Source organism: Saccopteryx leptura, chromosome 4 (genome assembly GCF_036850995.1).
Source record: "Saccopteryx leptura isolate mSacLep1 chromosome 4, mSacLep1_pri_phased_curated, whole genome shotgun sequence".
In the NCBI taxonomy this organism is placed as follows: Eukaryota; Metazoa; Chordata; class Mammalia; order Chiroptera; family Emballonuridae; genus Saccopteryx; species Saccopteryx leptura.
In genome coordinates this window covers 24204480-24230969 of record NC_089506.1, presented here as the reverse complement: position 1 = coordinate 24230969, position 26490 = coordinate 24204480, and the positions used below count along the sequence as shown (strand labels likewise).

General features: G+C 41.4%; 1 pseudogene; it reads right to left on the bottom strand.

Moving 5' to 3' along the window:
- Nucleotides 1-139: 139 nt before the first annotated feature.
- On the bottom strand, nucleotides 140-18503 carry LOC136404122 (probable ATP-dependent RNA helicase DDX5; annotated as a pseudogene).
- Nucleotides 18504-26490: the final 7987 nt, after the last annotated feature.

Genomic DNA, 26490 nt, shown 5'->3' with positions numbered 1-26490 from the left:
AAGGGCAAAAAAAAAAAAAAAAAAATTAAAGCAAAATGGAAAAAAAAAAAAAATAGCCACTGCCACCGCCTGGGTTGCCGGGAGTGACAGGTCCTCCCCGCGCCGCCGCCGCGCCCGAGCCCTGCTGTCGGGGCTGCTGTCACAGGAGGAGGACGCGGAGGTGGAGGAGCCGCTCGGCGGGTGGCAGTCCTTTGTGTGAAGCGCTGCGGCGGCGGCTGGGGCTGCCAGCGAGCGGCCGGGCGAGCGCGCCGGGGAGAGCGCCCTGGAGGCGGGGTTGCGTGCCTGGAAATCGCCGGGCGGCCGCGGCGGCGGCGGTGGCGCCCTGCGCCTCGCCGGCCTGTTTCCCTGTGCGGCGAGCTCGGCCCGCGCCCGCCGTCCCCATGCCGACGCCAGACCCGGTCCTCCGCGGCCTCGGCTTCCCCGCCGGCCCGGCTGCTGCGATGGGAGGCCGGCGGCGCACAGGCTGCAGTCCGAGTGGGCTGCGGAGACGCGCTGGGGGTGAGAGCTGACGCCTCGGCGAGCGGGGACCTGTTCTCCGGCGCAGGACGCCCCGGCGCGGGGGAGGCGGGCTGGCCAGCCAGCGGGGACGCGGGAGGTGCGGGTCCTCGCTGCGCAAAAGTTTTGGGTGAACTGGTTACTTGAGAGGCAAAGGGAGCAACATGTTCACAGGAGACTAGCAGCAATTAAACAACTTTCACGCTCCTCTCCTTCAAACGCACGCACGCACGCACGCACCGGGAGCACTTCAGGTATGACGCCGCCTTCCCTCCCTTCTCTCGTGACACTTCGGTCGTGACTACCCTTGGCCTCTCCTTCGGTTGAAATTCCGGGATCACCGTGATTGTGTGTTCTGTGTGGGACTGTTGACATAAGCATTGCTGCTCAGTAAGGCCGCTTTGGATAAAGTTTATGGCACTTTGTCAACTAGTCATTTAAAAAAATATCTGAAATAAAATGAGAGAGGTTTCTGTGGATACTGGAACAAAAGCCCCCAGATGAGGAGCGGTACGTTAAACAGTGTTCCATCCGAATCCCAGCCCGCCACTCGAACTTGACCCCACTCAGTCCGTCCCCCTCTCCCACCACCTGTCTTGCAGAATATAAGGAGCTACTTTTAAAACAAGAATCCATCATCTCCCAAGACGTTCTTTTCAAGCAAGTACTCAACAGAAAGAGAACACATGTTTAGCATTTAAAGGAAAATATTTCTCTTAGGCTTTTTTTATGGTAATATATATACATATATTATATTATATTATATTATATTATATTATTATATTATATTATATTATATTATATTATATTATATTATATTATATTCAACCACCTAATAAAACACGTTGAAGTTGTTAGCCAATGGCCAATAGATCTACATTGTAAGAATTTAAGTTTAAGATTTTAAAAGTACTTTAGAATGCTTCATAATACTCTTTTGGGGGAGGGGTGATCTTCAAATAACTTTATTGAAAGGCCATGCATTGCCTTCATTCATAGTATATTAAATCACTGTATATTTATTTTTCTGAAAACACTTCCCACATTTTCTAGTACAAAAAAAAACCCTAAAAAAAAAACCCTAAAAATTGTTTTAGGAGTATTATGAAACATTCGACTTAAATTGTGAGAAGTGCACCATTACTACTGTACTGCAGTCATTCCTGCATTTCCTGTGTTTCTTAAATAATTATCTTGTCAGATAACACACGATATAAAGAGCAATTATGAAAAAGTTACATATACTTCTAAAGCCTTATTGAGACTATCCTGTTGTCATTGGATAACCTATCAACAGGCGCAGCTGCAGTAGCAGGATACGTGTGTGCCTGTTGGTTCATACCAATGTGCACATTTTAAACATTACTTTTATATTGCTGAGTGCTATCATGACCACTCTGGTAAGTCCCTGTTGGGTTACCAGTCCTAAAACTGGTCTAATAACAGACATAAAATTACTTTCAAAGCTCCCATTGGTGTAATTTGTAGCACTGTAAGCATCATTTTGGGTTTTTGCCCCAAAATCGGTCTTAAGCGGACTAGGCTTTTATCATAATTTTCCTTATCTCAAAAGGCATTAAATCCACCCCTTCTGCCCACAGAGTATCTGTCCCAACAGTCATCCTTCATGCCTCCTCTACCCCGCAATGACCTGAGCCTCTGTCTTCCACCAAATGAAGCAATTTCAGGATGAATTGCTTGATTAGTTTCACGAAGCACAGAGATAAGGTCATTCACTTGTTTTATGTTAGTAGGTGTAAAGAAAGTATATGCTGGCCCAGGCCAGCTGGCTCAGCTGGTTAAGACCATTGTTGGAAACAACAACATTGCAGGTTCAATCCTCAGTGAGGGCACACACTGGAAGCAACCAACAAATGCACAGCTGAGTGGAACAACAAGTGAATGCTTTATTTCCTCCTCCCCTCTTTCTCCTTCCTCCTTCTGTCTCTCTAAACATATTAAAAAAAACAAAAAAACAAAAAAAAAAAACAAGAATCTATCTGTTTTTCATAATTGCTCTATCCTGGCTGGAGAGCTTTGTTGGTTGGAGTATCGTCCAAAGCACGGAGGTTTCCGGTTTGATTCCCACTCAGGGCACATACAGGAGCAGCTCGATCTCTCTCTCTCTCTCTCTCTCTCTCTCTCTCTCTCTCTCCCTGCCTCTCTCTCTCCCTGCCTCTCTCAAAAAGAAAAGAAAAGAAAGCATATGCTGTGCCTGTTTTGGTGCTGCAAACAGTTCTTCCAATTCGATTAATATAATCAGTCCTTTGAGGATTTAGAGTTGTCATAATTGATGAAAATTTTCACCTCTTCCACATCTGTAAGGTGTTGCAGTGTGGCAAAATAGCAATGTACAGAGCTTTGCACACCCCAACAGACAGACCAAAAATAGAAAGTAGACCATTTATATTCCCAAGAAGGCACAGGTACAAAAAATACAGTTAAAATGGTTATCCAGTCTCTGCAGAAAAACCTTTGAGATTAAAAAATTAAAAAAGCACATGTTATCTGTGTCTCATTACCCACACTGCCTGTCAAAGGATGTGTATTTCCTAACATATTCCCCCATCAACAAGTCCCCTGACAGATCATCAAGTGACATCTGAATGCTGCTGGGCAGCGGGGCCACTTGGAGGTTCACAGCAACCTCTTCATGTGCTCATTTTGAGGATTTTTAAATTAAAATATACATGGTCCTTTGCATTACACACTCATCAGAAGTTCAAAATTCTGGCCACACTACTTGTCTTGCCAAGATCATACAAATGTAGCTTGTAAGAAAAAGATACCTGTCCCCCAAAAGTTGTTTTTATGCACTGCATCTTGTCTAAGCAAGCACTTCCAAGAAGCCAGGATTCACTTGAGCCTGTGTCTCTCCGTGTCAGGTCTCAACATGACGACTACTGTGCAGGGGCGGCAGAAACTCTGCTCCCCCCCCCCCATGACGTGTGGGAAGCTGCACCGGCTCTGAGCTCAGGTGCCACTGCTCACCAATTTGTAAAAGGCTCACCTGTTAAAGCTGCTCTCTCCACTTCAAACTTGAACAAAAATTTCACTGAATGTTGAATTTTAGAAATATTGCTTTGACATTTCAGCAAAGTCATTGAACTCAGGGACTCACAGATCACAGTAAATAGTTGGAAACCAAGCTGTACTGTGGCAGTTATGCAAAGCATGGGGCAGAAAAAACACCACGGCTGTGAATTTGGAGGGTAACTTCCATTCCCCACCTCACCCCACCCCCAGAGAGAACAGTTTACAGGGCAGAGATGGTTCGTTCTGCCTTTTACAGATTACTGGCTTTTCACCTCTCTAATCAACTGGAAGCTGCCAGCCAATCACAAGTCCTCCATCCTCCTCAAGGACTCCACAGAGGACTCGCCACAAAGACTGCACCTTTATATGAAAAACTAGCCTTCTGGAGGCCATATATGTAAGCAATCAGAATAGGAGTTCTTCCATGTTTGAATTCATTTAGAACCCAGTCACATTCCTGTTGACTCTTGTCACCATGGATACCCAGGTCCGGCCACCCGTCTCTCCTCATTTTCCTAGTAAGTTCATCACATTTTATGCTGCTTTCAACAAAAACAATGGTTTTATTCTCCTTTTCGCTCATGATCTCTTCCCCCAGACGATTAAGTTCTCCATCCTTTTCCACATCAGGACACACACCCACGATCTGAAGAAGGCTGGTTTGCACTCAGTGCCAGTGCACCGGTGCTTACGTGACTGCCGTCTCTCAGGACACCTTCAGCAAGCACACGTACTTCTTTTGGCCAAGTCACACTCCACCTTAGGGTTTGCCTGTCAGGTCTTATCTGATCCACAATCTTCCTTATCTGGGGTTCAAAGCCCTTATCAAGCATTCTATCTGCTTCATCAAGGACAAGGTATACAATTCTTCTCATTTTGTTATCCCACACTCTAAAAAGTTAATCAGTCTCACAAGGGTTGCAATACAAGTTTCCACACCTCTTCCAACGCACATACTTGTGGCCCCTTGGGAGCACCACCACAGATGCAAGAAGACTTCAATCGGCATGCTGCACAGTATTCAGAAGCTACCTGTTGCACCTGTTGTTGGGCTAATTTCCGAGCTGGTACCAGCACCAAGCAAAGAGCCCTCTCTCTAGAAATGGCTGATGATTGATGTGGACAATGGCAGGCAGCAAATAAAATGATGCTTTCCCAGATCCAGTCTGTGCTACTCAATCACGTCCAACCCACGTAGAACAATGAGCCATCCCTGAGTGTGACTAGCAGTGGGTTCAGTCAAGTTCTGTCTCGCAATCACCTCAATGATATTTTCCGGGGAAGTTTGCTTCATAAAAATTCAGAACTGGCTGTGAGCAGTTGTGACCTCTAATTGTAATTTCCTTGCTTCTGTACCACCTCTCGCACCTTGTGCCTACTCAATTCAGGGTGTTCTTGATAAAAATTATTCTCAAATCTGAGCAGCTCATCAAGATTCCACTTCTTTTTAACTAGTTTTTCCCCAGGGTTTCCAAACTTCTTTCCTGATAGTTGCCTTGCCCTACTGCCTCCAATCACTGTGCACCAAACCCTGAATCCCAGTCTGGTCTCTGTCACTCAGAGAGCTCAACACGATGGCAATGCTTGCAGATGGCAGTGAATGAAGTGGAGAGACTCAGATGTGACCAGTCACTGGAGGTGGCTTCAGCAACAGTGAAGCCGTGCAGGGTGGCAGTAGTGACAGTGATGGCGATGACAGGAGTCTGAGCTACTCTCCTAGAGACCACAGGAAATGAATGAGGTTCATAATTTTCTTTACTCTGGAATTCTACAAGTCGTCTCTAGCACTTTCTTGAAAGTAGGTCACATAAGCTTTAGATTTTTTATATAAAAAATAAAATCAGATTATAAGCCACAAAAATCTTTTACTTTTTCTTGGCAGGATATAGGTGGCTAGGAAACAATGCCCCACTCTCTCAAAGTCCGGCTTGGAGGATTGGAGTCCTGATGCTCACGGTGAGTTTGAACATGCAGGGATTCCTATTTCTTGTGCTCTGGTAGAGTGCTTTCAGGAAAATATAATCATAAAGCAGCATGATAGTGCACTGTGGAAAACAGTATGGAGATTCCTCAAAAAATTAAAAATGAAACTGCCTTTTGACCCAGCTATCCTACTTTTAGGAATATATCCTAAGAATACCAAATCACTCATACAAAAGGAGAAATGCACCCCCATGTTTATTGCAGCATTGTTTACAATAGCCAAGATCTGGAAATAGCCCAAGTGTCCATCAGTGGACGAGTGGATTAAAGAGCTGTGGTACATATACACAATGGAATACTATGTGGCCATGAAAAAGAAGGAAATCTTACCTTTTGCGACAACATGGATGGACCTGGAAACTATTGTGCTAAGTGAAATAAGCCAGGCAGAGAAAGAAAAATATCATATGACCTCACTCATCTGAGGAATCTAATGAACAATGTGAACTGAGGAATGGAATAGAAGCAGAGGTGGGATCAAAGGGACCAGAGGGAAAGCAGTCAGAGGGAAAGTGGATGAGAGGATGGGATCAGAGGAGGAAAAGAGATTAGTGAAATTATATAAACATAACACAGCATTATAGAGATCAGGACCACAAGTCCTGGAGGGAAGGGGGAAAGACATTGGGAGAAGGGGAGAAGGGGGTGTTGAGAGGAACATGGGGAAGGGAGACAGATATATTCGGTAGGACACTTGAATCTATGTAAACACAATAAATTAAAAATCAATAAAAATTTTTTAAAAATAGTGCAGGTCTGGCCTCCAATTAAGTTCTCTTGAACACTGATGCTCCTAGTGATTCATTGAAAGGAAGTGGATAAACATACAGTCCTACTGGTACCATCACTTTTCTTAGACCTGACATCACACATTTCTGACTCTTGACCTTTTTGGAGTTTCAGTTCTAGCCCACTTTCTCCCTTTCTCTCCATCTTTTAGGCCTTGTACCAGTTACCTACTACTGTATGCCAAACTGCTCCACAATGTGTTGGCCTAAAACAATACCCATTCCTTGAACCCAGGATTCTGGGGGTTGGCAGTTTTGACTGAGCTCAGCTAGTTGGTTCTTCTCTTCTCAGCTGGGCTCACGGATGGCTCTGCCAGGGGCTGATAGTCTCAGGTGGCCTCCACTGAGACAGTGCATTTCTCAAAGATGGCAGTCTCTTTTCTTCAGCAGGCTCAGCCTGGGCTGGTTTCACAGCAGCTGGATGTGTTCCAGCAGAGTGGCCAGAAGCGTGCAAGGCATCCTAAGTCCTAAGCTCAGAACTGGACCTCGTCACTATCACCATTACAAGGCCAGTCAAATTCCAGGAGTGGAGGAGCAGACTCTTACTGTGAGGAGCTGAAGACTCGTATCCCCAAGGGGCAGAGACACAGGAAGGGGAAGAATGGAGGCCATTTCTGCAAATAATCCACCCCAGAGAGGTAGCGTCCTTTGAGGTCCACCTACCCCCTGAAGCTTCCTTTCTTACCTTCAAGGCACTCAGAGGAACTATTCCCCACAGTGCATGCCTCCTGCTTGTGCAGTCTGGATCTGCTTCCATACTTTTGATTGTTATTTTACTGAGTTCAAAGGTTTCAATTTTACTCTAATCTTTCCAATTAGATTGTAAGCTTGCTTTAAAAGAAATAGGGACCATATTTTCAGTATTTCTTTGTGTTACCCCAGTTTGGGGCACATGTTAAGGACTCAGTGAATGTCAGCTGATGCCTCATGGACTGATGTGAAATGTGCTCACCATGGGTCACCTCAGTACTGCCCAACGCTGTCACAGAGAGATGGAATTCCAGGCACTAAAACAACAATAAAATTTTAAAGCACTGACTTAAAAAGTCATTAAGTGCATACATATCCCCTCTTAGTACTTTACAAAGCATTTTATCTCTGATTAAAATAAGCAGCTTCTTATATTTGTAATGCCTTTTTTAATGTGTTGTTTTAGTGCCCGTACCTTACTCCCACCTTTTCTCCCGCTCCTCTCTCAGCTGAGTGGCAAGGGACAATTCTCGGAGATGTTTTCTGCACAAAGGCGGCCTTGTTAAAATGATTCAGTACCTACCAAAAACTGTTTGCACATGTATTTCATTTCAATTCTTGGAGTCTTCCTTGTTGAGAGCACCCTTAGATTGGAGGGATGTTACCCTCTTTGGCCCTTTTAAATGCAGGGAGAATAGAATTTCCAATAGGATTAACATATGTTTGAGAGAAAGTGTAAGTAATTATTCAGTGTGATTAAATGCTATTCAAAAATATAATTTAATATGTCCACACCATTGTTCTAAAAAGACAAACACACAAAAAAGTTCATTCTTGTAAACATCCTAACACCGGGGTTCTTAAGCTTTACTGTGCATTGGAAACACTTGTTCATCAAATAGCTCTGCTTGCCTCCCTTCCCAGAGTTTCTGGTGCAGAGGTCTAGGCTGGGGCTCGAGAACCTGCATTCTAACAAGGTCTCAGTTGATAACTGATGCTGCTAGGGGAGAGACAAACTTTGAGACCATTGCCAAGACTTCTAGATCTATAAACTTCAACCTACAGCCATGGCCAGAGCGCTCGGTTGGTTAGAACAGTGTCCTAAAGAACAGAGGTTGCCGGTTCAATCCTCACTCAGGGCACATAAAGGAACAGATTGACGTTCCTGTTTCTTTCACTCTCCCTTCCATTCTCTAAAATCAATAAAATTTTTATTTTCTAGGTGAGAGGAGAGGAGATAGTGAGGCAGACTGCCACATGTGCCCTGACCAGGATCTACCCGGCAACCCTATCTGGGGTCAATGCTTGAGTACTGAGCTATTTTTAGTGCCTGAAGCCAAAGTGCTCAGACCAACCAAGCTATCCTCAGTGCCCAGGGCCATGCTCCAACCAGCCAAGCCACTAGCTGTGGGAAGGGAAGAGGGAGAGGAGAGATGGAGGGGAAGAGAAGCAGATGTTCACTTCTCCTGTGTGCCCTGACCAGGAATTGAACCTCAGATGTTCATACACAGAGCCGATGCTCTATCCACTGAGCCACCAGACAGAGCCAAAATAAACATTTTTAAAAATTAAAAGGCCTGACCTGTAGTGGCGCAGTGAATAAAGCATCAACCTAGGATGCTGAGGTTGCCAGTTTGAGACCCTGGTCTTGCCTGGTCAAGGTACATATGGGAATTGATGCTTCCTGCTCCTCCCCCTTTCTTTCCCTCTCTCTTCTCTCTAAAATGAATAAATAAAATCTTAAAAAATATATTTTTTTTAAACTTCAATCTACATAACAACACTATAAACATGTATAAACAATGAGGCACAGTATTCAAATATTCCATGTCCTTTTCTTCATGAATCTTCTCTCTTCTAACTTTGCAAAACAAATGTGGGCTGCCTCCTTGGATATTAGAAGGAGACTCATTTAGCAGACTTGTTCCAACCACGTAGTTACGTAGACATGATTGACAATGCAGGTGAGTGCTTCCTTCAGAACTGACCTTGTCTCTGTGGCCACTTGGAACCAAAAGGGGAGCTGGGGGTCACAGCAGTTGTCATGTTACCTGGGAACATTTTATCTGCTCAAGCAGGGAAAGAACATATAAAATTACGTAGTTAAATGTGAAATGCTACTTTTACTTGTTCAGAAAATCTGAAGCGGAAGTCCTCAGTGAGACGGCAACCTGAAAAGGTTTTCCCATCCCCAGCACTTTATACCTGATTCAATGCTCCTAACTGGTGGTTATTGAAAGGACAGCAGGACAGGCACGGGGGCACTGATATCTACTCAGTCATCATTGACCAGTAGCACGCAGAGCGCACACCTCCCACCATAAAACAGATAACAACCATACTCCTGATCCCGGAGTCCTGAATTTGCAGTCTCCCTAAGAGAAGCCTTCCTTGCTTAACCGCCTATCTTGGAGCAGACACAGGCTCAAAACAAGGTAGACTCAGTGAATTAACAATAAACTGGGCTTAGACCGATTAAAATACCAATGACTTACTTCAAAGATATAGAACACATATTCCAAAAATTTATATGGAACCAAGAGAACACGAATATCCTCAGCAATCTTGAAAAGGAAGAATAAAGTGGGAGGTATCACACTTTCGGATATCAAGTTATGTTATAAGGCCATTGTACTCAAAACAGCCAGGTACTGGCATAATGTCAAGGGGCATAGGCGACCCTTACAGATTATAGGTTTTGAGCCTCAAAATTATTGTTCCTTTTTTCAAAGGATCAACAACAATCGCTCTGGGAAACTTCCACTAAATGACAAATCGCTCTTGCAAATCAATGGACAACTTTATACTGAAACTGTCAACTTAAAATCAGCTCAAAGTCTAGAATTATTTGCCATTATCATGGCTTTTCAGCATTTGCCATATTCCCCCTTTAATCTATATACAGACAGCAAATATTTACTTATGGTGTTTCCACTATAAAGACTGCTGTCTTAAGGACAAATGCTGATGAAATATTTCAGCAGTTCCTCCTTCTTCAAAGACTTGTATGTCAACATAGAGTTCCATGTTTTATAGGACATATTCGAACTCACTCCATGCTCCCTGGAGCTTTAGCACAAGGGAATGCCTTTTTTGTTGTTGTTATTTTTCTTTTTTTTTATTATTATTTTTATTTTTCTGAAGTTGGAAATGGGGAGGCAGTCAGACGGACTCCCGCATGCGCCCGACCGGGATCCGCCCGGCATGCTTACCAGGGGGGGATGCTCTGCCCATCTGGGGTGTTGCTCTGTTGCAACCAGAGCCATTATAGCACCTGAGGTGGAGGCCACGGGGCCATCCCTAGTGCCCAGGCCGGCTTTGCTCTGGTGGAGCCTTGGCTGCGGGAGGGGAAGAGAGAGACAGAGAGGAGGGGGAGGAGGAGGGGTAGACAGGCGGATGGGTGCTTAGTCTGTGTGCTCTGGCTGGGAATCGAACCCAGGAATCCTGCATGCCAGTCCGATGCTCTACCACTGAGCCACCTGGCCAGGGCCTAGGAATGCCCTTGTTGATCAAGCTACCCAAAAGAAAATTCTTTGGAGCAACCATGACAGATGTAGCAATTCAGTCTCATACTATTCATCACCAGAATGCTGCAGCCTTGTGTAAACAGTTTCAACTTTCTCAGGAAGCAACACGGCAGATTGAGAAATCCTGTCCAAGGGGTCCTATACTACAATCTGCCCCTTCATTTGGAGTTAACCCTCAAGGACTCCTACCAGGACAACTTTGGCAAATGGATGTTACTCATATACCTTCATTTGGCAAACAGTCCTATGTCCACGTTGCAGTGGATACATATTCTGGATTTATAGTAACCTCTGTCAGAACAGGAGAGGCTGCTAAGCATGTTATAGCTCATTGTCTGTATGCATTGTTCTATTATTGGATTTCCTAATCTGGTTAAACTGAAAATGCTCCTACATATGGAGCAAAAGCATTTACTGTATTTTGTCATTCTTACAATCTTTAAAGTTAAGGTATTATTAAAGTGTACCCAGCAAATATTTTAAGGTCAATTTAAAAAAATTTAAAAGGGGGTAGTCATATCCTGGAACTCCTATGGGTCTACCAAATCATGCTTTTTACTTAAAAAAAAATTTAAATTTCTTTTGAATGCTGATGAACAGGAGACGCCAAATCTTTTTCGCCTGTAAACTACTACCTTCTTTATTTGATCCAGCTAATAACACTGTTTTGTCTTTCCAAATAGCTCCAGATATATGGAAAAGATTTATATAGGCAGATGGGGATCCTCAAGCCCCTCAGCAAGATCTTCTGAGCATGGCTTTTAAGATACCAAGAGGCAGAAAAAGCCCAATAGAAATCAGGGGCATTACCAGCTTTTAGGATACGCCCTTAAAGGCTCCAATGCCCCAAAGGGGTTGCATAGGATGCCATCTGGGTCCTGCTTCAATAGTGGAAAGGAAAGTCATTGAGCTAAAGCCTGCCAGGCTTACATGCCTCTGTTGTGAGGAAACAGGGACACTGGAAGGTAGACTTCCCCCTCGCTCCTCTAAGGGAGGGTTCAGTCTCTTCCAGCCCTGCTCCAGCCACCTATGACCTAACCTTGCCCAGAATGCTGGGGTTTGCCACAGAAGGCTGAAGGTGCCCAGGGCCGTCGGCCCCATCTATGACACTGTGGATGAGCCTAGGGTATTTCTTCCAAGAAGCAGGTAAACTGATCTCATTAGCACAATGGCCACTTAACTATGTCTTGCCTGAATAGTCAGGTTTTTTATTCTTCCCTCGAAGATCTCTGTTGTGGGTGTTGATAGTCCTATTTTCTGCTGCTTTGTTTAATATATAGTGTTTCCTTTATTCCTCCTACCTCAATGCCCCACTCATATTTCAGGCTGGGACCTACTCCTAATTTAGAGCTCTCTTTCCCCCTTTGGCCAACTTCGATTATGAATCTACCTTTGTCACCCAGCTTAGTGTATCCCAAGGTTCTCTTTACCAAGCCACAGTCGCAGAGCTCCAGGGAAAAGCAACCTGGTCTCATCTCTCCAGGCAGAGGAGAACAGAAGCTTCATATCCACACATGCTGCAGATGGCATTTCCAGTCTACCTAAATCATTACCAGCCAGAAGCAGCGGTCATTGGGACTTGGACGTGAGCTGCAAAGTATGGAATTGTGACAACAATTCCAGTGCCATGCGGACTTTTCCTGGATGTGGACTTTTCCTGGACTCCTGCTCCTTGTGACAGCTCCTAACAGACTGAACTGGGGTTGGGTTGCATTTTTCAGGGATTTGGCATGGTGTTGGGGCCAACTTGGACTTGGTGAACATGTTAAGGACACTACTCTTTTATGAATTCTTGCTGTATTGGCCAAGAGTTTGCTTAAAGGCTTTAATCACTGTAAAAAAAAAAAGAATAGAAGACTAGATAAAGAATATGTGGCGCATATATATATATATATATATATATATATATATATATATATATGAAATTAGCTATGTAATTTGTGAAAAAACAAAACAAAACAATAAGCTGGGCTTGAGAAAAGAGCAGCAAAAGAACTGGTGAATTACAGATCTACGGAAGCCACCCATCAGAAGCAGTGTGGCAAGATGTCTCAGTTGAAGAGTAGCTAGAAAGTTAAAGAGACTATTAAATAATAGCCACAATATAAGTCTTTAGAAAGGGAGCCAAGCCCCTTGAGTCACAGACACTGGAGGCCCTATTCACGTCCATCCACACATTTCTTTAATTATGGAATAAAAAGGACAGTATTATGTAGCATAAGGCAAGGATACAAGAGAAAGGCTCCTCCCTGAAGAAATTCAGAACCTAAGTGCCACTGATTTGCACACTTTGGTATGATGTGAAATCCTGTATATATCATATATTTCAGCTTAACTGAGAGGGAGAAAGAAGAATGAAACCAAGATGGATTTTCTGCTTTTATGTGTGAATGTTTGTGATTCAAGACATGGTTGAACTTTGTGGCAGGTATGGAAGATCAAAAAACGTCAATTAAGTTCATTTTCTTAACCCACCAAGCAGCAGCTCTTACCAGCCAACCAAGGGATGAACATTCATTGGACCTTGGCATTGGGCAATATATGTAGAATTTTAGGGATATAATTGGTCTGGTGTCAGATTCCAACTCTGCTATTTATCAGATCTGTAACCCTAGGAAAATGTATGAGTTTTCTGAATCTGTTAACTAAGTGTGGTCCCCCTTTTTTAATAGGACACTTGCAAAGATTAAAGTAGATTCTTATATATGAAAATTCTTTAGGAACTCCACTGTTATATAAAATTCGAAGTGGATAAATGATATCTGCCTTCAAGAATCTGCTAACCCAGTAGTGAAGATAGCACATTTTGGAAATTCGCCTTAAAGTTGGTCATATGACTACTTAAATGTTTTTATTGTCAGAAGCTCATTACCTCCCAGGGATGCTTTATTTCATTATGTGACATATCTGACTATTTAAAAGTACTTTTATATAATAGGCTGTAGAAAACTTATTTAAGACCTGGTCATTAAAAATTCAGACTGTGATTCTCGGGAGCACACCAATCTATATCATTATTTGTTTAGACTGAGTCAGCCATGATTGCTGGTCTGGGGCTGGCAATCATATCTCTCCCATCTGTTTACATGAGTTAATGATTTTTTTTGAAGGGGGATTATTGATGTTTGTGTTGTTGGTGTTGGTAGTGGTGGTGGCAGTGTGTGTGCCTGTGTGCTTGTTTTCTTAAGGAGAAAGGAGAGTCGAGGAAGAAACAGAAGAGGGAGTTGGAGGAAAAACGGATGGTATAAGGATGTGTTCCCCAGGGTGGCTCAGGACAAGGGCTCATCCTTCTAAGGACAGAACCACAAGTAAAAGCTAAAGTGGCTATTTTACAAAGAACATTATAAAACCTAAAGGCACATACCACACGTGTTGCTTTAAAACTCTGCTGAAAAAGTTAAAGAGCATTATGAAGGGAAAGAGTGCTTCCCATTCCTGGGAAGAAGGACCACAGCGGATGTGTCCTGTAGGAACTAAGGGGAAACGAGACAGCAGTGGGGATGTCGCCACACTTGTCAGCAAAGTGGGAGAGCCGTGTTCCCATGGCAGTGCCTCTTAGGAAAGAAGATAGAACAGAAGACTAACTGAGTTAGTTCCCATACATGTGGCTGTCCCCCCAGTGGGAATTCCCAGACACTATTATGAAACACTTTGGGAGAGCTAGTGGGGGAAGGTGGATATCAAGCTAAGATCCTGTAATTATTCCCAGTATGCTAATGAGCTAGAAATATATGGGTATCAAAGTCAATATGACTTTCTTGGTACCCTCCTTGGAGACAATGAGATGATAAATATTCATGTTATTGTTACTAACATTATTATTAACTAATAATATAACACCATACTATGTATGAGGTAGAGAAGGGGTCATTATTATTATTATGTTGCAGATTATTGAAGCCAGTTGTTGAGATAAAATATTATTTTTATTTTATCACTTTTCCTTAAACACAAGTTTCTCTCATGCCTTATTTAGTGGTTAAACACTGTCAACTGATAACATAGAAAGCATCCAACAGAAATATGCTGCTTAAGATCCTAAATACATTCTACATAAACCCCCTTAAAACTGACTTGAAAATGTATACTAATATTTAGGAGTATGTATATGATTTTATTTATATGTCTAGGAACACTTTTTGTAGCTTATTGTTATTTAAAATTGTACCAAATTTTAAGAAAAAAAGAGGATTAATGGTTAAATTTCTTTTGAGTGGCCTCTTTCTCAGTGGAAGAAGTAAGCAGTGTTTTTGTTTTCTTTTTGATCATTCCAAAAGGATTTATTGGCTACTCTTAACATTTCTAAGGGATTTTCCTTAGAGATGAATACGACCCTAGAAGAAACTTTTGAAAAACGCGTAGGAAATTAAATGAGCATATTTGCGATAGATTATTTTTCTAAACTTTATGAAGGAAGAAGGAAAAAAAAAATTATAAATCACGAGACTCAAAGATACAATCCTGACACTTCGTTTTTGACAATTTGACAATTTATTATTTCCCCATGGAAGCTCCCACATCACTCTTCCCTTGAAGGGACTGAAACATAGATAGCACCTTCAACCACCTCAACAGAAAACAAACAGATGTTTAGAACTCTGGTGAAATCATGCCTACCTTACTGTGTGTGTGTCTTTCCATGGGAATAGAATACTTCCCATGTTGTCAGCTTTGTTTTCTTTGAGTTTTACAGATCGTTCAGCTTCAGAACAGTTCACACATGTGGACAGAATGACATATGCACTCCTAAATATAAACAGAACTCCATAGAAACCATAATTGCTTTAAGTCAACTTCTATTCTGCAGTTTTAATAGAAGTCCTGGTATGATAGAGAGTTTGTTACTAGGCTGAAGAGGACGCTGAGATGTAGGAGCCTGAAAAACAAAGACGTAATAAAAAAAAAAAGATCAAAGCAAGAGAAATCATTGACATTCTGCTCTACTTGTAGGTTTTGTATCAGTTTTTACTAGACCCAGGAAGGCATGGTATAAATAAATATTTTATTATCCATTTCCTTACTTGGGGTTTGTGTTAGAATGTCATAAACTTTCCCCATTAGGTTATGTTGAGAATCACAGAAAAACATATCAAATGTTAGACCAGGCAAGAATCCTAAAGATATAGTTCAAAGCTCTTAATTTTAAAAATGATAAAAGGTTAGAAAAGCTGATTGCCTTTTCCAGGGTCATAAAACTAGTTGTTTTCAAAAGTAAGCTTACAACTCAGGCTCCTGCTCTCCAAAACCTGTGCTTTGGCCATGGCTTTAGTTTAACTAAAAACCTTTGTCAGAAGTCTCCCCAAAATTAACTGGTAGCCTAGACTTTCCTTTCAAAAACCACTTCTGGCAGTGACAGAGTACATAATCATAGCCCTGAGTTCTCAGCACCTAGAATGCTGAATCCTCCATCACAAAGGTTTCCTCTTAAAAAGTAAGAGGTGTTGGCCACTAAGCAGTCATTATGCAGCCTCCACTGCCACTGTTCCTAAAAATTAACAAACAACAACCTTCTACTGGCTGTCCCTTTTAATTTGGTATGCCATTGCTCCATAGTAAAGATCTTGCCTAGCATAAGAAATTGACTCAAGTTGGGACATGAAACAGTTAAAGGCTTTTCCATCACCTTTTTCTGGAAGGTATCAGTGTTGGTTCCCAACCTCTGGCGTTCCCTGGGTGAAATCTGAAACTAGCCCCCCACATGGAGGGCTGAGAAAGAGCAGACCATCCAGATTAGTGGTTGGCAGGTTTAATAAGCAAGAAAATGTACATAAAAAACTATAACTCACTTCCTTGTTTTAATGGAGTACATCCTTCAGTAGCTTCCCAAGAAAGGGTACGTAAGAGTAAATATTTTAAGACTCTCTTTATATTTCAGTGACGATTAATGTGTTCTTACATTTCATTGGCAATTTGGCCAAAAATGGATTTCTAAATTGAAAATTGTGTTCCCTGAACTTGACCAAGAAATGGCAGGGTGGATAGAGCATCGGCCTGGGATGTTGAGGACCCAGATTTGAAATCCCAAGGTTGCCAGCTTGAGCACAGGCTCATCTGGCTTGAGCGTGGGATTATAGACTTGATCTGAAAGGTCCCTGGCTTAAGCCTAAGATTGCTGGCTTAGCAAGGGGTCACACTGGCTCAGCTGAGCCCCCTTATCAAAGCACACATGAGAAAGCAATCAATGAACAAGCATGGTGCCGCAACTATGAGTTCATGCTTCTCATCTCTCTCTCTTTCTGTATGTCCCTCTCTCTCTCTAAAAAAAAAAAAAGAAAAGTGTTTTCCCTTAAAATGTAGAAGATATGGCTTCATTATTCTTTTTTAGTATTGTTTTTATAAAATCTGAATTCTAATTTCCTGTTCCTTTTTATATTCCAATCACAAGAGGATATAATTATACATAAAAATATGTATGTATATAAATGTAAATATATATGTGCGTGTACTTATAAATATATGTGCATTTGTATTATTTACAAATATGGGATAATGGCATTTTTTTACGAATTATCGTGTCTCTACATTTAATTCCATGTCAATAAAAGAATTTCTGTATAACCTTTTTAGAGCTGTCTAGAATTCCATTTATACTATAATCTATTTAGTTAATCCTCTATTTATGAATATGGAGGTTAAGTTCTGTGGTATTGGAAAAATATATGATAAATATCCTTTTAATTAAATCTTTGGATTCTCAATTATTTATTTACTAAGTGTAAGTTGATCAGTAACTGAAAACCATGAGCCTTTCCCTCATTTTTAAAATGGAAATATTATTTGTTTCATAGACTAGTTTGAGGATTAAATTAAGTAAATTACCTAACGCATAGTGAAAAAATTACTGTTCATTCTCTCTCCACATTCGTAAATAATCCCTCTCAAAGGCCAAGTCTCAATCTGAGCTATCCATACTAGACGTTATTAAAAATCACTAGAACAAACGTTTGGTTTGTAAATAGGGCCATTGTTTGAACTCTGCACTTTTGCTCTTAGCTTGCTTCTGTTTTCAATTTCCTTGGGTCTGGTTCTGATCTCAACATAGGTGAAAGCCCCATGGCTGCATAGTCAAGATAGGAGTTTTATTTCTGCATTTTTCCAGGATAAAACTTACAAATATTTAAGGGATATGTATTATGTGCTTGTTTTATGAGCTTCAGAAAAAAAGTGCTAGTTTATAGCTATACCTTATTTTTTTTTAATCCAAAATAGCATTATCTAACTTAGTCACCAACTTCACTCATCACATTTAATACTGAACTATTTTTGGCCATTTCCAAACCTGGAATTTATCCTCAGAGAATGAATATCTGCTACTCCCGAGTGCATTCAAAAGAATGTGATAAGCAGCATGGCTGGGTAGAAAGAACAATGAAAAGTGAATCAGAAAGACATGCTTCAAAATTCAGCATGTCAATACCAATTATATGACCTACAGAGAGTCAAATAATCCTGCTGAACCCATTTTTGCTTCTACAAAATGTGATGCAGGTATCTGCCTTATTAACTTTCAGGGCTGTTTATAATACATGCTTCATGCAACAAAATACACAGACCCTGGACTGAGCTAGAAATTCAAAGTTGAATAGGAATAGCATAAACTCTGACCATCCCTAGGGGACAGACTCAAAATAACATATCTGTGAAAGTAATTAAGAAATTTTTCATGGGCCTAGTAATGATGAGCACCCTAAAATAATGGGTTGATCCAGAACCCAATCTTAAGACACTTTATTAACTTTATGATTAATCATGGGAGTACATAATACAGTACCATTAGCTCAGCCTAAAGAAGGCAGCATCTAGAAGTTAGTAAGGGCTAAACCTCCCAATTCAATTCACTCCCTACCCTCAGTATGTCCCTTGTGTGACTCCTTGAAAATTCTTACCACGGTCTGTAAGGATCTGTGGGGAGGAAAGGTTTGAAGCTGCTGCTCATGTACCAGACCTCAGAGTGAACTGGTGGTGTGGTGGGCCACTGAAGCATGCACCGTTGGCCCAGGAGCATGTGAGACCCTGCCCTGGGGCAGAACACAGGCTTGTTGAGGGCTTCTTACCAGAGTCCTCTGCACCATCCTGCATCACTACTATAAAAGAGATTCTAAAAGCTCACATAGCAAGTTAACCATTTGCTCAAATGTAGATGATGGTTTAATTTTCCCCAAGATAAAGACATTTTTCATGTGACTGTGTAAAGGTGAATCTCTACCAAGTTTCAAAAAAGAATTCTAACTCTCACCTTCCTGTTAGCACAAAGGAAAACTATAAAATAAGTTAAGAAATGCAGGATTCTGAATGTTAGAAAGTGGAGAGTCAGCAATACCCAAATAGGACACTATTCTGGAGTACTGAAAAGAGAGAGAAATGCAGTCCAAACAGTGAGGTGGTTCTGAAATAGGCCTTGCTACCCCTCAAATTCATTAAAAAGAATCATTTAAGATTATCCTATCTTAAAGTCTCTTCAGTCCCATGAAAATATAAAGCATGGTCAATGTATCATGAGCAAGACTCACTGACTCACTAGGCACATAGCCAACTGCATTTCCCAGCCTTCTTTGAAAGTGAGCAGAAGTCACGCGCAACCCTTCCAGGCCTGGTCCCTGTGCCTCCTGCAGGCTGTCTGGAAGGAAGATATCTCTTCTACTGAAGAAGGCTGTGTCCTCATTAGTGTGACTGAGTAACCCAATGGAAGAAGACCACTCTATTCATCTATGTACCCACTCAATATCATAATGGGAACAAGAAAGAAACTTCTACATTTGAGACTTCACAACATTTTGGGAGTAAGGCTCATCTAAATAATAGACTCCAACAGCCACTTCTTAAAATTAAATTAAAAATATTCAGCACGTGCTCTGTCAATTCATATCCTAGAGTGAGGAAAACACCAGCCAACCCATGATGTATATGTAGCATGGAATAAATGCTTACTGTTTTAAGCAACTAATGATGTATATGTAGCAAGGAATAAATGCTTACTGTTTTAAGCAACTAAAAATTGGGTGGGTATGTATTACTAGCCCTCCTAACTTATTCATATGGTTAAGTTAGTTTTAGAAATGGTTTTGCTATTTTATAACCATTTCTTTGTGTGAGAGGGAGAAGGAGGGAGAGAGATAGAGAGAGAGAGACAGGCAGGGACAGACAGAAAGAGAGAGAGATGAGAAGCATCAACTCATAGTTGTGGCACCTTAGTTGTTCATTGATTGCTTTCTCATATGTACCTTGACCAGAGGGTTCTAGCCGAACCAGTTACCCCTTGCTCGAGCCAGCGACCTTGGGTTCAGCCAGCAACCTTGTGCTTCAAGCCAGCAACCATGGGGTCATGTCTATGATCCCATGCTCAAGCCGGTGACCTTGGGGTTTCAAACCTGGGTCCTCAGCGTCCCAGGCCAACACTCTATCCACTGCATCACTGCCTGGTTAAGCTTTACAGCCATTTCTAATAATAATAGCTGACAATTATAGAGTGCTCACAATATTCTAAGAACTGCTATATATACACTTTGCACATATTAATTCATCCATTTCCACAGTAACCCTATGAGATGCCTCTAGTATTCTTATCCCCACTTGTAGGGACAGAAAAGCTCAGTAACATGCCCGAGGATATACAGCCAGTGTATAGTAGACACCAGTGTTAAACCAGCTCCTCTGACTCTTGACTGAGGCTGTGCTCCTCACCTTGCATCCATTCCTTCCTGCTGCACCTCCCAGATCTCTACTGCAGGACCAAGGCTCTCATTTCATCAGTTGTCAGAAGTGTTGACCACCAGTGGCCTGCTCAAAAATAAGTCCTTCTCTGGGAATCTCCCTCAGGCTAAGAGAGTTGCCTCAACCAAGTTAAGTTTCTCCCTGAAAGAATAGCAGTAGAGACTGTTGCAACTGCATTTATATCTCAACCGAAGTTCAATTTATCTCTTTGCTTTTTTCTGCGTTCATCCCATTGTTCCCCAAAGCATATCTCAATAAACTTTCTTCATGTAAATCTCAGAGTCTTAGAGTAATGTTTCCTGAGGAACCAGAACAACAATACATCTCTCTGTATATATTCCTACATGTGTACTGAAACATACACAGACTGTGTATTAACTCAGCCCAAAATTGATGCCCAAATGAATGTCATGCACCATGTGAGTTCAGGGAAAGCAAAGATCACTGGGCTGTCTGCAGAAGGTTGCAATGATGCAAACTCTCACAAGTTAATGGAGATACAGAATCTTCTACTTTCTCAATTGAATTCACTGCACTTTATTTCTCATAAATATCACCTGTAGTTGTTCAGATCAAGAAAAAAGTTTTTTAAAATAATGTATTTTATATATAACAAATGATAATTTGGCCTTTATTATGACATTTGTTCATTCTTGTAAAAAGAAGTTAGAAGTGATCTCAAGGTCACACAATTCATAAGCTGGTACTCTTCATCTCTTTCATGAAGACAGATGTCTCAAGAGGCTGGAGCCATGCATCTTTATTGTACCAAATATTACACATTTCTATTTTAGTTATACATAAAAATACTATTGAAAACCAATGTCTTGCCTGATCAGGTGCTGGCACAGTGGATAGAGTATCAGACTGGGACATGGAAAACTCAGGTTTGGAACCCCGAGGTCACCAGCTTGAGTATGGGCTCATCTGGCTTGAGCACTGGATCACCAGCTTGAGCACAGGGTTGCTAGCTTGAGTGTGGGATCATAGACACGATCTCATGATCGCTGGCTCAAGCCCAAAGGTCTCTGGCTTGAAGCACAAGGTCACTGGCTTGAGCGCAAGGTTGCTGGCTTTAGCAAGGTGTCACTCACTCTGCTAGAGCCCCCCAGTCAAGGCACATATGAGAAAACAATCAATGAACAACTAGGATGCAGCAACGAAGAACTGATGCTTCTCATCTCCTTCCCTTCCTGTCTGACTCCTCTATTTCTCTCTCTCTCTCTCTCTCTCTCTCTCTCTCTCTCTCTCACACACACACACACACACACACACACACACACACACTGAAAAAAAAGAACACACACATACACACACACTATTTAAAAAGTGCAAAACAAGCCTGGCCAGGCAATGGCGTAATATAGCATCAGACTGGGATGCTGACAACCCAGGTTCAAAACCCCAATGCCACCGGCTTGAGCATGGTCTTACCAGCTTGAGCTCAGGATCATAGACATGACCCAATGGTCTCTGGCTTAAGCCAAAAGGTTACTGGCTTAAAGCCCAAGGTTGTGGCTTGACAAGGGGTCACACACTCTGCTTCCCCCGGTCACGGTACGTATGAGAAAGCAATCAATGAACGACTAAGGAACCGCAATGAAAAATTGATGCTTCTCACTTCTCTCCCTTCCTGTCTGTCTATCCCTTTCTCTAACTCTCTGTCTCTGTCAAAAATAGAAATAAATAAATAAATAAATAAATAAATAGAAAACCAATGTCTTAAATTGATTTTGATTTCTAAGAAATGATGAGTAGAACATAAAATTTAATTAATGACCCATCAACTCTCTTGCACATCTTAGCTTGACACATAATTCCAATAAAATTTTAAGTGAGCCAAGTATTATTTCTGATGTATGTCTTTTACTACAGTTGAGTAATTCTTGCAATTTAAGCTCTAGCCCAATATTAATTATCTCCATTTCTTCAAAAGAGAAATACATGTTGTAAAACTTGAAATAAATAAGTAGTTCAGGCCAAAAAGCAAAACAAAGCAAGCAAGCAAACAAACAGAAACAGGCCAGATGATAAAACCAAAAGACCCTGAGTGCATCTATGTATATAATTTAAGATAAACATTACCTATTCTACCTTGATAGATGCACACCATATGCAGTGTACATTCTGCTTACATATCTTTACTACATATTAATGCAGATTAATGACTAATTTTATATAGAGTTTAGGAGAAATTAGATTATTACATTTTCTTTATGGAATATCTTAGGTTGTTCAAGACATAACAAACACCATAGGCTGGGTGGTTTAACCAACAAAATTATTTCTCACAGTTCTAGACACTGAAAGTTCAAACTTGGGGTGCCAGCCTGGTCAGGTTCTAGTGAGAGCCCTTTTCCTGTTTGCAGATGGCCACCTTCTTCTTGGATCCTCATGGGGCAGAGAGAAAAAAAGCATGCTGAGCCTCTTCTAAAAAGGGCACTAATCCCTTCATGAGGGCACCACCCTCATCACCTACTTATATCCCAAAGGCCCCATCTCCAAATATTACACTGTTAATTGGGCTTCAAAATAGGATTGGAGCCGGGGAAGAATGATACAGTCTTTTCAAGATATTTCTGCCTGTTCTACACCTAACCAAAGAAGTTTTAATTCAGCAATGAAAAGTTCACATTTAATTTACATTGTCCATAGAATTCTAGAAGAGTTTATCAGTGTGTAGCCTGCATTTACAAAACAGATAACAAAACTCTTTGTTACAATTGTTTCAAAATGTAAATAAGAATTGTATTCCTTATTGGCTTCTTTAATTTTGTTGAATGTATATTAAATTATGTTAATGCTTCAGTGGGGATATATTTATGCATTCATATTACTACGCATTGAACAATTGGTTTATTTTCCCAGAATTATGGATCGGAAGAGAAATATGCAGTCCGTAAATTAGAATAATACTTGAGAGCAGCCCCTTGGAGTAACCAAAGAAGGAACATCTAGAAAGAATGGAAATGTTAAATTATAGGCTGTTCTCAAAGAGATACAGTTTTTGAAAAACTTGCCAAGTGCCTGAGACAATACAAACGAATCAAAGAACTACCATAATAGTGGTTCTTATAAGATTTGGTTTAATGCCTAGAAAAGAATTATCCAAAATTAGCATATCAATTATTTGCAGGTAAACAGTTGCTTTTTCTTTGGCTTAAGGGTGTTCAAAAAGAAAACTGATTTACTAAAATACTTTATAAATCTCTCCCTCAGCAACCTTATTTTATGTATGAATTTGGACGTGTGAAAGTGCAGTTTGCTGCATACTGCCCTCCCTGGTGCTGTGCCTTCCATGTAACTACAGCACAGTTCTGCTCATTTGTGGCATCAGCTGCTAGATTTCCATCTCATCTTGGTTATCTGAAACATATATATTATGCTTTTTTTTATCCTGCAAATGCTTCCTCTATCAAAATTAACTTTGCCATTAAAATACCTAAGCATAAATATTAAAATAATCTTACTTAAAGCAAAGTTTACGGCCCCTGGCTGGTTGGCTCAGCGGTAGAGCGTCGGCCTGGCGTGTAGGGGACCCGGGTTCGATTCCCGGCCAGGGCACACAGGAGAAACGCCCATTTGCTTCGCCACCCCCCCCTCCTTCCTCTCTGTCTCTCTCTTCCCCTCCCGCAGCCAAGGCTCCATTGGAGCAAAGATGGCCCAGGCGCTGGGGATGGCTCTGTGGCCTCTGCCCCAGGCGCTAGAGTGGCTCTGGTCATGGCAGAGCCACGCCTTGGAGGGGCAGAGCATCGCCTCCTGGTGGGCAGAGCGTCGCCCCTGGTGGGCGTGCCGGGTGGATCCCGGTTGGGCGCATGCGGGAGTCTGTCTGACTGTCTCTCCCCGTTTCCAGCTTCAGAAAAATAAAAAATAAAATAAATAAATAAAAAAAGCAAAGTTTACAAATCATTTATTAAATATAATATGGTACTTTCTTTACTATATTTTACATCTTATGTAATTACTTGATCCAATGCTGGGATTATCCAGGACAAAATAATTCAAATGCAGTGTGGGCTCCGAAGAGGAAGAATATCTCAAAACTTGTCCTTGACTCTTAACCAAGCACGTTCACCAACAACAAACCCTGGGACGAGATAAGTGAAAGTAAGAATAAGAATCATGACTAGAAAAAGTATTTTTGGTTAGAGGATATCCTAAACAGAAAAGTGATTTCTGTTTTCAAAAAAGAGTTCCAAAATTGTTTCTTCTCATAATAGTCAACAGTATTAACCTCATTAAACTTTTTCAAATGATTACAAGTTCTCCATAAAGAAAGGTATAATCTTCAGGCTTTTATTACAGTGAATAGTTTCGATAACAAAGCACTAATCATCTAGTTATCTCTTACATTCCATATGTAAGTTACTCTGCATGAGTATGAAAGACAAGGGTACCCATCTAGATTCAGAACATAGGCTTCGGGGCCAGATTCATTGAGTTCAGATCCTGACTTCACCACTCCCTAGTGTCCATTTATCTAACCCCCGTGCCTCAGGTTCCTCATATATCAGAAGGGGATGACGTAATTATGCTTACATCATAGAATTATTATAAGAATGAAGAGTATTAATACAATTCAGCTATTAGAAGAGTTTTGCCAGTTGATATTTTCATGCAGAAGTTGACTTGTAAGTTCCCCAAATTTTGTGTCCTAGTTTAGACATGCATGTAATCTATTATGTATACATGTTTTTAAAGCTTCTTGCCATTAAAAAAAAAAGTATATAACATCTGAACATTGAAAAAATGAGGTGGCTTTTTTTAAAACTCAGAGATTGTAAAGAATTGCGACCTACTTACTTTTGGACTGTGAATAGCCGAGCCTTTCACACCTGAAGTTTAGAACATAAGAAAGGCCAAACTATGTTGCACCCTTGGTTTCTGCAGCTGTGATTCTCTCTTTGACAGTGGGACCCAGAAGAAGGATTGGGGATAATAAGACTGCTCTCCATATAAGCAAACAGAAACAAACAGGCATGTATACCAACAACCTTGTTTACCTTGCCTTGGGCCCATCAAGCGTTCATTCATTAATGTAAGCCAATCCTTCCGTTTTAATTTATTCCACTTTATGAGGATAGCAAGCTAAATATGTATATGGCTCTTTTTTATATTCATCCTTAAAAACACACTTTTAAACTTTACTTAGTGTCTTTTTGTTCTAAATTTTCACAAATAAAGACATTAACACTGAAGTAATTTAAAAAGTCATATACATAGCATATTAGTTGAAAGACATTCTAGGTATTTTGAACTTAATTCCTCTGAACTTATCAAAGTGTCCAAACACCTACCTACATGCAAGCCTCTCAACTTAGTATAAATAACCAAATGGATTTGACACAGGTGTGAATCAAACTTCTTTCGCTCCCTCTCTTCCTTTCTTTTTTCCTTCCTTTCTTCTTCACTTCCTATGAATACTTACTGAATATATTTGAGACACATTTATAGGTGCTGGGGATATCAAAAAATTATTTGCAATCATAGAGTGTAAATTTTAGTAAATTCCGTGTGTTAATTCTTTATTGCTGCAACATTACCACCTCAAACGTTGTACCCTAAAAAAACACACATTTATCATTGCACAGATTCTGTGGCTAGCAGCATGAGCACAGTTTAGCTGGCTTCTCTGCAGGGCTGCAAGCAAGGTATTGGCCAGAACTGCACTCATTTGAGGTTCAAGTAGGGGAAGATATGCTTCCTAACTCATGACTGTTGGCAGCATACAGTTCCTGAAAGGCTGCTGGACTGAGGGTGGCAGTTTTTTGTTTTGGTTTTTTTGGGGGTTTTTTTTGTATTTTTCTGAAGCTAGAAATGGGGAGAGACAGTCAGACAGACTCCCGCATGCGCCCGACCGGGATCCACCCGGCACGCCCACCAGGGGGCGATGCTCTGCCCCTCTGGGGCGTCGCTCTGTTGTGACCAGAGCCACTCTAGCGCCTGGTGCAGAGGCCAAGGAGCCATCCCCAGCGCCCGGGCCATCTTTGCTCCAATGGAGCTTCGGCTGCAGGAGGGGAAGAGAGAGACAGAGAGGAAGGAGAGGGAGAGGGGTGGAGAAGCAGATGGGCGCTTCTCCTGTGTGCCCTGGCCGGGAATCGAACCCGGGACTTCTGCACGCCAGGCCGACGCTCTACCACTGAGCCAACCGGCCAGGGCCGGATGGCAGTTTTTTATTAGCTGTTAGCCAAAGGTTGCCCTCAGTTTTCTGCCATGTGACCATCTTCATGGGCAGCTTATAGCATGACCGCTTGTTCCTG